The sequence below is a fragment of the Polypterus senegalus genome, chromosome 4 (genome assembly GCF_016835505.1).
Source record: "Polypterus senegalus isolate Bchr_013 chromosome 4, ASM1683550v1, whole genome shotgun sequence".
Lineage (NCBI taxonomy): Eukaryota > Metazoa > Chordata > Cladistia > Polypteriformes > Polypteridae > Polypterus > Polypterus senegalus.
In genome coordinates this window covers 6422273-6435530 of record NC_053157.1, presented here as the reverse complement: position 1 = coordinate 6435530, position 13258 = coordinate 6422273, and the positions used below count along the sequence as shown (strand labels likewise).

Genomic DNA, 13258 nt, shown 5'->3' with positions numbered 1-13258 from the left:
GGGAAACACATTAAAAACAGTCTATGTCTATTTTAATTTCAGCAAATGTTTGCTTAAATTTTGAAGCCGATGTCTTCAGATGTGCACATCTGCCCCAAGCAGCCTTCAAACCTCACCTTACCAGTATTGAGGTTGCCCACTCTTTAATTCCAACAGATGGTGCATCACAAAAAAATTGTAATAATGAAATGCATTGCATTTGTCATTCCAACAGATGGCACTAGGTAGAGTGCATTTTTAAGTATTGGCTTAAGCTTGGTTTAAACAGGTTTGTATTACAGACATTTGACTAGGTGCTACAACATTTTGGGGGCCTTGGCATAAAAAAGTTTGGGAAAATCCCACCTAAATGAATCCATCTTAATTAAAGGACAAGTGCCTGTGTATCTGTGTGTAGATCTGATTGCCATGTTTCTGTCATTCCAACAGATGGTGCAAGGTCAAGAGATGTATTAAGCATGAAGTGTTAAAAATGGCCTGCCTAATGCTTTATGGCTATGTTGGACAAAATATTTGGTGAGGCATTAATCATGGGAGAATTTTTTTTTATTAAGTGTCTTTCATTTGAGGCCTAGAAGCACATTAAAGATATTTTTTGTCCATTTTAGTAGTATGAAATTTCTGCTAAAAGTTTGAAGCTGATGTCTTCACATGTGCACAATACAGGATGTCGGCACCAGGCGGCCTTCAAGCCTCGTCTTAGCAGTAGTGAGGGTGCCCACTCTGAGCAGCGTATTTCTAGCAAATTCTCCTCAGATTTTGTTCTGGGAGTTGTGGTGGACTCGTCATGTTCTTCATAAGAGCAGCGCTCATTAATTGTCCATTAATAAAGGTAAGAGGATGTCAGGTTAGAACTATCACGGGGTATTTGACCGCATTTTCATTAATAGTCTACAAAAGTTAAACATTGTCTTTGAATAACAGGTCTTCTACTGTCCAAAATCATGCTGTGTGATTGATATTAGCAAAAAAAAAATAAATCTAAGATCATATCCAGGAACGGGGGCTGACTAGGTGCTACAACATTCTGGTGGGGCCTTGGTTTAAATAACTTTGGGGAAACCCCACCTGCATGATCCCACCCTAATATAAGGACAAATGCATTGCATTTGTCATTCCAACACATGGCACTAGGTAGAGTGCATTTTTAAGTATTGGCTTAAGCTTGGTTTAAACAGGTTTGTATTACAGACATTTGACTAGGTGCTACAACATTTTGGGGGCCTTGGCATAAAAAATTTTGGGAAAATCCCACCTAAACAAATCCATCTTAATTAAAGGACAAGTGCCTGTGTATCTGTGTGTAGATCTGATTGCTGTGCCTCTGCCATTCCAACAGATGGTGCATTATAAACATTTCCACCAATTAAATTCAAATTGATTTGTCATTCCAACAGATGGCGCAAGCCTGAGTGTTTTATTAAGCATGAAATGTTGAAAAAGCCTACCTAAATGTTTTTGGTCATGTCAGGCGGTATATTTGGTGAGGCATTCATCATGGGAGGTGTTTTTTTTTTGTGTGTCTTTTATTTGAGGCCTAGCGTAATATTACAAACAGTTTACTTCCATTTTACTCGAATGAATGTCTGCTCAGATTTTGAAGGTGATGTCCTCAGATGTGCACAACACGTCTGCAGCAAGTAACCTTAAAGCCTCATCTTACCTCACCGGTAAGTGAGGGTGCCAACTCTGACCTGCGTATTTCTAGTGAATTATCCTCAGATTTTCTCATTATCATCATCAGTGTGTGTCTTTGGACCGTGGGAGGAAACCCACGCAGACACGGAGAGAACATGCAAACTCCACGCAGGGAGAACCGGGGAAGTGAACCGGGTCTCCTAACAGACACGGAGGCAGCAGCGCTACCACCATGCCGCTTACCACCATGCCGCCCGTCATGGGATATCTGACCACAAATTCAAATTCACATTCAGAGCTCTGCTGGGTTACGTTTCCTCCGCTCTTCATTCTCTTTAAACTTGGCAGGCCACTTCGACCACTGAAGACCCCCATGCACACCACTTTTGGTGTCCCTATCATATAGAAATGTGTAACAGCACCATATTTTGGCATGGTTGCCCTCCATGGCTTCATTTAGGGTGTACAGAACCACTGCATGAAATGCTCCTCGAGCTTTGAATTGAACTTTAATAATCCCAAGTCTTCTATTATCAATCTTTCTTTATTTTAGGTTTTCTATGAATCACATCAACAGCATGGACTCTGTCCTTCATCCATTTGTTCCTATTTTTCATTCCCTAGCCCTCCAGTTGTGCTTCACAGATCCCACCGACTACTCCATTTTTAATGGCGACAGTTTGAAGGCTCCTGGGAAGGCAACCTTGGAAATATTTTCAGGTGCTAAGCCTTCATCTTTGTGGTCTACAGCAATGTAAGTTCTATGTTTCCTTCTCGTTTTCCTCCCTTTATCTTTTCAATCTTAACCTCATTTCAGTTTGGAATCGAATCATTCCTTGAAAAGAGAGAACAAACCAGATAAGGAACATCTAGAAATACTTGTACAGTTGTGGGCAAAGTGTTGAGAATGATCCAAGTGTTGGTGTTCACCAAGTTTGCTCCTTCAGTGTTTTGAGATCTTCTTGTCAGATGTTTCTCTGGTATAATGAAGTAGAATTAAAAAGCATTTCAGAAGTTCCAAAGGCTTTTATTGACAATGACATGAAGTTTATACAAAGAGTCCATATTTGCAGTGTTTCTTTTTCAAGATCTCTGTAATCGCCCTGGCAGGCTCTAAATCAACTTCTGGGCCCAATCCTGATTGACGGCAGCCTATTCTTGCAGAAACATAATTGGTGGGTTTTTGTTTGTCCACCCGCCTCTTGAGGATTGACCACAAGTTCTCAATGGGGAGTTTCCTGGCCATTGACCCCAAATTTTGATGTTTTTGATCCCCGAGCCACTTAGTTCTCACTTTTGCCCTTATGGCCCGGTGCTCCATCATGTAGGTCACCAAACTGTTTTTAGATGGTTGAGAGAAGTTGCTCTCGCAGGATGTTTTGGTCCCATTCTCTATTCATGGCTCGGGATTGGGGATGGGGCACCACCCGTGCAGAGCTTGCTCAGGAATGGCAGCAGGCAGGTGTGAGTGAGGCAAAGACTTTTGGAGGATGGCCTGGTGGGTGTCAAGAAGGGCAGCAAAGAAGATAAGAAAAACATCAGGGACAGACTGATATTCTGGGATTGGACTGCTGGGTTCAAGTCATTTTCTCTGATGATTCCTCTTTCCAATTGTTTGGGGCATCCAGAAAAAAAGAAAAGGTGAGTGGCGCTACCATCAGTCCTGTGTCATGCCAACAGTAAAGCATCCTGAGACCATTCATGTCACGTGGGGTTGCTTCTCACTCACAATTTGGCCTAAGAACGCAGGCATGAATAAAGAATGCGACCAAAACATCCCACGACAGCAACTGTTCTCCCAACCATTCAAGAACAGTTTGGTGACCAACAATGCCTTTCCCAGCAGGATGGAGCACCAGGCCATAAGACAAAAGTGGGCTCCAATTGGAAAATCCAAAAATGCTGGAACCAACCGTATCTTAAATATTGGAAGTCACCTTGGATAAAGGCATCATCCAAATAAGTAAATGTTAGTCAGTCAGTTAGTCATTGTCCATCCTGCTATATCCTAACACAGGGTCACGGAGGTCTGCTGGAGCCAATCCCAGCCAATCCTAAGTGGCTCGTGGAACAAAACATCGAAATTTGGGGTCCATGGCCAGGAAACTCCCCATTGAGAACTTGTGGTTAATCCTCAAGAGGCAGATGGAGAAACAAAAACCCACCAATTCTGATTGTACAAGAATGGGCAGCTGCCATCAGTCAGGATTTGGCCCAGAAGTTGATTGCCAGCCTGCCAGGGTGAACTGCAGAGGTCTTGAAAAAGAATGAAGGGCCAACACTGCAAATATGGACTCTTTGCATAAACTTCATGTCATTGTCAATAAAAGCCTTTGAAACTTCTGAACTGCTTGTCATTCTACTTTAGTATATCAGAGAAACATCTGACACAAAGATCTCAAAACGCTGAAGCAGCAAACTCAGCAGCAGCAAAGTCATTCTCCAAACTTTTGGCCACGACTGCTTACTTGTGAAATTGAACTTGTAGCCATTAGACATGGCGTAGTTGGCAGGATCGAGAAACTGGATTTGAGGGACTCAGCAAAGAAAAGGAGCAACCAACAGATGGAGCCCACAGAGGACCTCCACAAGACCGATGGTCCATGCAGCTTTGAAAGTGAGCCTATTGGAGTGCCGAACAAAGCATAAATCATGATATAATATGAAAACAGCAATGGGATACATATTGCGTAAAGTAAACTGGAAAGCCCCTATCGATAAGGCAGAAGGGAGGCAATTGATTATTAGTATCGAAGTGAAATTGATTATCATTTCCTTCAGAGTATCACTCAGGTAAACTACGTGTCCATTTTGGAAAGAAAGCCAGGAGACTCCGCTGCCCTCCTGGATGAGGAGATGCAGATGCTAACCCCCCTTGCTCTAGCAGGAGGGTCTCTCGTTATTCTTTTCTCAAAACGCATGAAAATGGAAGATGGGTTGGAATCGGCATGAAGGTTCTGGACACGTCAGCAGGCAGGTCTCCCTGACAGTGGGTTGCTGCAAGAGAAGAGAAGAGAAGAGAAGAGAACTTGAATTACCACTTTGAAGAAAGACAAAAATTAGCCCCCCCCCCAAACCCCTTTGTTTTTCATTCCCTTTTGGACATCATTAACTCCTTTCTCAAATCACTGCTTGTTTCTCACACACCGTTGACCTGTGACCGCCGTTTACGGCCTCTCGGCCTCTTTGTACGAGATGGATGTTTGTGATCTGAGTCACCCAGGAACATCTGTTGTCTTGTTGCTGTCCATCATGGCTGTGGCCGGAGGGCAAGTGGCAAACATTCCACAGATACAAGGGAGAAGTGATCTTTCGGACCACTGGGGGGCATCTTAGACCACCCCCTCCACCACCCCACCAAACTCCAGACACAAATGCACTTGACGCATGTCTTAGGTTCAAAATAACAATTTTTTTTTTATCCTATTATCTTTAACCAGTTTCCATTTGCACTTCCAACACTCCAGTTTCAATGTTTGTCCAGTTCTGTTGCATTCCAATCTGGGATTAAAATGGATTTTCATTTGGGATTTTATGTAATGAACTTAACAAAATAGTCCAGTGTGCCGAAATGGAATGAAATAAAATGCCATTGGGGTGCAGTGGTTAAGGCTTTGGACTTCAAACCCTGAGGTTGTGAGTTCAAATTCCGCTACTGACACCACTGTGTGACCCTGAGCAGGTCACCTGACCTGTCTGGGCTCCAATTGGAAAATCCAAAAGTGCTGGAACCAACCGTATCTTAAATATTGGAAGTCACCTTGGATAAAGGCATCAGCCAAATAAGTAAATGTTAGTCAGTCAGTTAGTCATTGTCCATCCTGCTATATCCTAACTACAGGGTCACGGGGGTCTGCTGGAGCCAATCCCAGCCAACACAGGGCACATGGCAGGAAACAAACCCCAGGCAGCGCAAATAAAAACCATCATTTAAAAACTGCATTTTGTGTTTACTTGTGTTATATTTGACTAATGGTTAAATGTGTTTGATGATCAGAAACATTTTGTGTGACAAACATGCAAAAGAATAAGAAATCAGGAAGGGGGCAAATAGTTTTTCACACCACTGTATACAGTAATCCCTCGCTACTTCGTGGTTCACTTGTCGCGGATTCACGACTTCGCGGGTTTTTAAATATAGTAGTAGTATTTCCTAGCCTAAGAACAACAAAACAAGTTCGGTGACTGAGTGCGTTGTAACACGGGCTGTGATTGGTACATGGGAGGGAGACGACAAATCACAGCTTCCCGCTTTCTAATCGGGCCTGTGATTGGTGCGGTCACAGGAATGGGACGACGTTATGGTTCGATTGGCCCAATTTTGCAACAAGGCCGACGACGTCATGACCGCCTACAAGCTGCTCTTCGACCGGAAAAAGAAGCAGCGGCAGCAACTGCTGATCACAATGTTTTTGCAGCCTCGCAAAAAAGAGCCACTTCCTACTACTACTACGGATACACCTTCGGAAACCGTGGAACAGCTGCCCCAAGAAATGGCACCGCCGTCTGAAGAAACGTAAAATACAGTTATCGGCTGCACAGTAAAAGTCATCATCACCTTCATCATCATCATTTTTACTGCACAGCATATTCATCACCATCATCACATCATATATAGCTACGTGTACTTCGCTATACAGTAACTGTAAACTTATCTACCGATTTCATATTGCTTAACAGTCGTCCCTGTTATTAATAGAGTAAAGGGTGGGTTGTAAACAGTACAGGGAGGGTTTAAAAACGTCCAAATATACGTTAAATAATTAAATAAATATGGTGTCCCTACTTCGCGAAAATTCAGTTATTGCGGCCGGCCTTGGAACCTATCTCCCGTGATAAACGAGGGATTACTGTATATACTATCACACACGTGTGACTAGGCGTGAGCTGAGTGGACCAAGTGGAGGTAATTACCTGCCAGGCCAGGGGGTGGCGGGATGCTCAAAACTTTTTTCTGTTATCTCTGCAGACCAAATACGGGAAAACCTGCTTGAATTAACGTCACTTCCTGTTCCGGCGCCCAGACTTACATCACTTCCTGTTACAGTACCCAGACTGACGTCATTTCCTGTTCTGGAGCCCAGACTGACGTCACCTCCTGTTCCGGTCAAATGAAATCACTTCCGGTTCACAGCATATAAAACCTCCATCTTTCCAAACCAGTTTAGTTTAATCTGGGAACTCAATCAAAGAGCAACCTCTTGTTTTCTTTAAACCTTTTGCAGCCAGGGACAATATATGGGTGGATGCCCCAAACCTTTCCAGTGTGTTGAGACTCATTCGTTCACAATATATATATATATATATATATACAGTACAGGCCAAAAGTTTGGACACACCTCCTCATTCAATGTGTTTTCTTTATTTTCACGACCATTTACAGCACTCCATCACTCTCCTTCTTGGTCAAATAGCCCTCACACAGCCTGGAGGTGTGTTTGGGGTTATTGTCCTGTTGAAAAATAAATGATCGTCCAACTAACCTGACTTCTGCACAACACAACTGCTGGTCCCAACCTCATTGATAAAGCAAGAAATTCCACTAAATAACCCGGATAAGGCACACCTGTGAAATGAAAACCATTTCAGGTGACTACCTGTTGAAGCTCATCGAGAGAATGCCAAGAGTGTGCAAAGCAGTAATCAGAGCAAAGGGTGGCCATTTTGAAGAAACTAGAATATAAAACATGTTTTCAGTTATTTCACCATTTTTTGTTAAGTACATAACTCCACATGTGTTCATTCATAGTTTTGATGCCTTCAGTGAGAATCTACCAATGTAAATGGTCATGAAAATAAAGAAAACACATTGAATGAGGAGGTGTCCAAACTTTTGACCTGTACTGTATATATAATATATACATACTAGGGGGTTCCCCCCTGCTCACTTTGATCGCCAACCCTCCCGGCCTGTCCCTCGTGCTGTGAAGTGGGGGGCTGAGCGCACCCCAAGGAGACGCAGTTGCTCCTCTGAAACCCCCTCTTAAACGGTGATGCAATGGGAAGCAAACACAGTTATTTATTTTTACCTCCTCTTTGCTCGATCGGCTGCTGCTGCTACTGCTGTGCCGTGATATCTTCATCTTGCGCGGCGCTTCAAACATTTAAAAGCCTGTACAGCAGCTGTCCTACTCTTTGTCTTTAATTTCCGGCCCCAGGCCTGGTTAAATCTCTTAGATAGATAGATAGATAGATAGATAGATAGATAGATAGATAGATAGATAGATAGATAGATAGATAGATATGAAAGGCACTATATAATAGATAGATAGATAGATAGATAGATAGATAGATAGATAGATAGATAGATAGATAGATAGATATGAAAGGCACTATATAATAGATAGATAGATAGATAGATAGATAGATAGATAGATAGATATGAAAGGCACTATTTAATAGATAGATAGATAGATAGATAGATAGATAGATAGATAGATAGATAGATAGATAGATACTTTAATAATCCCCCAAGGGGAAATTCACATACTCAACAGCAGCATACTGATAAAATCAATATTAATTAAAGAGTGATAACAATGCAGTGCAGAGCTGAGTTGGGAGGCAGGGTGGCTAAGCGTCTGGGAGTGGAGGATTGGTTTATTGTTTGTTATTGAGTATTGTGGAGAGGAGCGTGCTTTGTGCACATAATTATTATAATAAATAATTATTTGGACTGGTGTCTGACGTGTGGTCCGAGGGTCCAAGGGTGCGAGAAAACCTGTAATCTGCCACAGTTCCTATACTCCTCCTCCTGCCCACTCCTGATGCAGCCCACCATAGCAGAGTCATCAGCGAACTTTTGCATGTGGCAGGACTCCGAGTTGTATTGGAAGTCCAATGAATATAGGCTGAACAGGACCGGAGAAAGTACAGTCCTTTGCGGCACTTCTGTGCTGCTGACCACAATGTCAGACCTCTTGGCACAAAGTCTTGTTTCGCGAGACGTGAGTTCTTGATATTTTTAATTTATAATTTAAAAACGGAAAAAGAATCTGAAAATCTAACAGTATCACATTAAAGTTTGATAAATCCTGAAAAGAAAAATACCAAACGTGCATACGTAGGTTAAAATAAGCCCAATTTAAAGTGTGACAAAAAAGTGACACAAAAACGTCACATAAAATCGTTGCACTTTTAGGCTTAGGGTTTTATATATATAGAGTCGATATACAACATATATACAGTATATATATATATACTGTATAGTTTATATATATATAAACTGCTCAAAAAAGGACCACTTTGAAAACACATCAGATCTCAATTGGGAAAAATAACTCTTGCTGACTCTCTCTACTGCTATGGACTGCTATGGTCATGTGTGAGGAATGAAAATGATGAACATACAGAGGGACACCCCGAAAATCAAAGGGAACAAATGATCAGGCAGGAAGGCAGGCGAGTCTATTTGGCCGAAATTTCATTGCAGCAACTCCAAATGGTACTTAGCAGTTTGTATGCCCCCCAACCTACACCCTCAGCCTGACAACTTCCTACTGAGATGACGGATGGTGTCCTGATGATCTCCTCTCAGATCTGGACCAGGGCATCATTGGGCTCCTGGACAGGCTGAGACGTCAGATGGACCCAAACATAATGTCCCACCTGGAGGTGTTCTATTGGATTGAGGTTAGGCGAGTGAGCGGGGTGGGGGGGGGGGTCAGTCAATGAGTTCAATTCCTTCACCCTCTCGCCACATGAGGCTGGGCATTGTCAGGCACCAGGAGGAACCCAGGAGGCACTGCACCAGCGTAGGGTCTGTCAGTGGGTCCAAGGATTTCATCCCAATACCTAATGGCAGTCAAGGTGCCCAGCGTTGTCTAGCCTGTAGAGGTCTGTGTGTCCCTCCATGGATATGCATCCCCAGACTGACCATCACTGACCCACCACCAAACCACTCATGCTGAACGATGTTACAGGCAGCATAACGTTCTCCACGGCTTCTCCAGACCCTTTCACGTCTGTCACATGTGCTCAGGGTGAACCTGCTCTCATCTGTGAAACGCATATGGTGCCCGCCAGTGGTGGACCTGCCAATTCTGGTATTCTATGGCAAATGCCAATTGAGCTCCACAGTGCCTATTGAGGACATCGGGACCTCAGGCCACCCTCATGAAGTCGGTTTCTGACTGTTTGGTCAGAGACATTCACACCAGTAGCCTGCCTGCTGGAGGTGATTTTTTAGGCTCTGGCAGTGCTCATCCTGTTCCTCGTTGCCCAAAGTTGCAGATAGCGGTGGGTCCTGCTGATGGGTTAAGGACCTTCTACAAGGGGTCTAGTCCAGCTCTCCTAGAGGAACTGCCTGCCTGTCTCCTGGAATCTCCTCCATGCCCCTGAGACTGTGCTGGGAGACACATCAAACCTTCTGGCAATGCCACGTATTGATATGCCATCATGGAGAAGTTGGACTACCTGTGCCACCTGTGTAGGGTCCAGGTATCACCTCATGCTACCAGTAGTGACACTGACTGTAGTCAAATGCAAAACTAGTGACAAAACAGATGAGGAGGGAAAAATGTCAGTGGCCTCCCTCCACCTGTTTTGGGGGTCGTCTTATTGTTGCCCCTCTAGGACACCAAAGCAGCAGAAAGTGATGAACAAGCCCCTCTGCTACTGAACTGACCAGATCAATAGCTCACAAGTTTTATTGACTGCAGGGCACACTTAATCCCCACAGTCTAACGCCAAGTCAATGAAGCTTCAAGGATGTCAGTCTGTCCAGTTAGGAAGCACAAGTGATTGTGAATCAACATCACCTGCCTTGGTGCAAATGAAAGTGACAACAGGTGACCTGGAGACACCCCCTAAAAACGGAATTGTGGTCACAGACCATTACTACTCTTATTTCCTTCCTGACTGATTCCTCTCTAGTTTTGCATTTTGCTGGTGTCCTTGTCACTATTGGTGGCATGAGGAGGTACCTGCAGTCCATCTCCTCCAGGATGGACGTCACAAGAAGGTTTGCTGCGTCTCCCAGCACAGTCTCAAGAGCATGGAGGAGATACCAGGAGACGGGCCGTTACACGAGGAGAGCTGGACAGGAATGTAGAAGGGCATCAACCCAGCAGCAGGACCGGTATCTGCTTCTTTGTGCGAGGAGGAGCACTGCCACAGCCTACAAAATGACCTCCAGCTGGCTATTGGTGTGCATGTTTCTGATCAAACTGTCACAAACTGACTCCATGAGGGTGACATGAAGGACCCACATCTTCCAATGGGACCTGTGCTCACAGCGTATCACCGTGCAGCTCGATTGGCATTTATCAGAGAATATGTTATTGGCAGCTCTGGCAGTGGCGCCCCGTTCTCTTCACAGGTGACAGCAGGGTCACACTGAGCACATGTGACAGACGTCAAAGAGTCTGGAGAAGGCCTGGTGAACGTTATGCAGTCTGCAACATCATCCAGCATGACCAGTTTGGCGGTGGGTCAGTGATATCCTTGGAGAGTCACACAGTCCTCCATATGCTTGGCTATGGTACCCTGACTGCTCTTAGGTACTATGGGATGAAATCCGCAAAGCCATTGTCAGACCTTGTGCTGGTGCAGTGGGCCTTGGGTTCCTCCTGGTGCAGGACAGTGGCCAGTCTCATAGCATAGTGTGTAGGCAGTTCCTGGATGATGAAGGCATTGATGCCATTGATTGGCCCACATGTTCCCCAGACCTGAAACCAATTGTGGACCTCTGGGATGTATCAGTGCATCTGACACCACCAAGTAGCACCTCCAGGAGATCACTGATGCCCTGATTCAGCTCTGGAAGGAGATCTCCCGGGACACCATCCTCTATCTCATCATGAGCAGGCCCAGATGTTGTCAGGGGTCCATACAGGCACATTGGAGGGCCATACACACTACTGAGTCACATTAGGAGTTGCTGTGAAATGAAATTCACACCGGTTGCCTGTGCCTGTGATTTCAATTTTTGACTTTGATTTTCGGTGTGATGTTCAATCAGCCCTCAGTGGGTTGGCGATGTTGGTTTCCGTTGACCGTCATTTTGTTCTCAGTGAATCACTCGGTAAAGAATTTCCACTTGATTATTTCATTCATCAAGATACGATGTGTGATTTAAGTGCTCCCTTAATTGTTTTGAGATGTCACATGATTAGTTGATTAGGGTCCGCCAGTGTGCCTGATCGGTCACATGATGTCTCTTCTGAAAGGCCCCCTGACTCTGCAGCACCACACACAAAGAAAACAGAGCTCTCCAAACAGGCCAGAGACCAAGTTGTGGAGTAGGAAAGATCAAGGTCGGGTTATAAAAGATATCCCAAACTTTGAAGACCCCACGGAGCACCAGGATAACAAAATAGGAAGAATATGGCACACCTGACAAGAGGAGGCCACCCTCCAAAACTCACAGACCGGCAAAGGAGAGACTTCATCAAAGATGCAGCAAAGACACTGAAGGAAGTGCAAGGATTCACAGCAGGGATGGGAGTTTCCATCCATGGGACCACTTTAAGCTGTACACTCCACGGAGTGGGGTCTTTATGGTAGAGTGGCCAGAAAAAAAAGCCATCGCTTAAGGGTAATAATAAGAAAACACGTCTGGAGTTTACCCAGCAACATGTGGCAGACTCCCCAAACCCATGCAAGAAGGTCCTCTGGTCAGATGAGGATAAAACTGAACTTTTTGGATAGCATGGGACACACCATGTGTGGCACAAACCAAACACTTCCCATCACCCCGAGAACATCATTCCCACAGTGAGGCATGGTGGTGGCCACAGAATAACTGGTCAGAATTGAAGGAAAGATGGACGGCTCTAAAAACAGGACAACGCTTGAGTCTGACAGAGATCTGAGACTTAGTTCACCTTCCAGTAGGACAAAGGATGACCCTGAACATGCTGCCAAAGCGACACCGGAGGGGCTTAAAGGAAAACGTTGAAGTGTCTTGGAATGACCAGACCTCAGTCCAGTGGCATGACTTGAAGATAGCTGCACACCAACGCAACCCATCAGACTTGAAGGAGTTGAATCAGTTTGGCCTTTGAGGACGAGGTGACAATCCCAGTGGCCAGATGTGCAAAGTGAATAGAGATCTGCAGCATTCGGCTTTACCAAATATTGAACTGGGGTGAATACTTATGCACAATCAGGATTTCTGTTTTCTTGTCTTTATGATTGTTTGTGTCGCAAGAAAAAAATATTTTGCACCTTCAAAGTGGTAAGCATGGTGTGTAACTCAAATGGTGCTGACCGCCCCCCGAAAATCCAGCCATCCATCCATTATCCAACCCGCTATATCCTAACTACAGGGTCACGGGGGTCTGCTGGGCCCAATCCCAGCCAACACAGGGCGCAAGGCAGGAAACAAACCCCGGGTAGGGCGCCAGCCCACCGCAGGGCACACACACACACACACGGGACAATTTAGAATCGCCAATGCACCTCACCTTCATGTCTTCGGACTGTGGGAGGAAACCCACGCAGACACGGGGAGAACATGCAGACTCCATGCAGGGAGGACCTGGGACGTGAACCTGCGTCTCCTAACTGTGAGGCAGCAGCGCTACCCACTGCGCCATCGTGCCAGACCCCCAAAAAGTCCATTTTAATTCCGGGCTGTAATGTGACAAAACAGGACATACACTCAGGTGAGTGGGGG

General features: G+C 44.8%; 1 protein-coding gene across 2 annotated transcripts in view; it reads right to left on the bottom strand.

The window, feature by feature from the left end:
* Positions 1–3979: 3979 nt before the first annotated feature.
* Positions 3980–13258, bottom strand: part of si:dkey-27h10.2 — a 129106-nt gene continuing 119827 nt past the window's right edge. For both annotated transcript variants that reach the window (XM_039750201.1, XM_039750202.1), the window contains one exon: positions 3980–4635. The gene's annotated coding sequence lies outside the window, so the exon portion shown is untranslated. The remainder of the gene's footprint in view (positions 4636–13258) is intronic.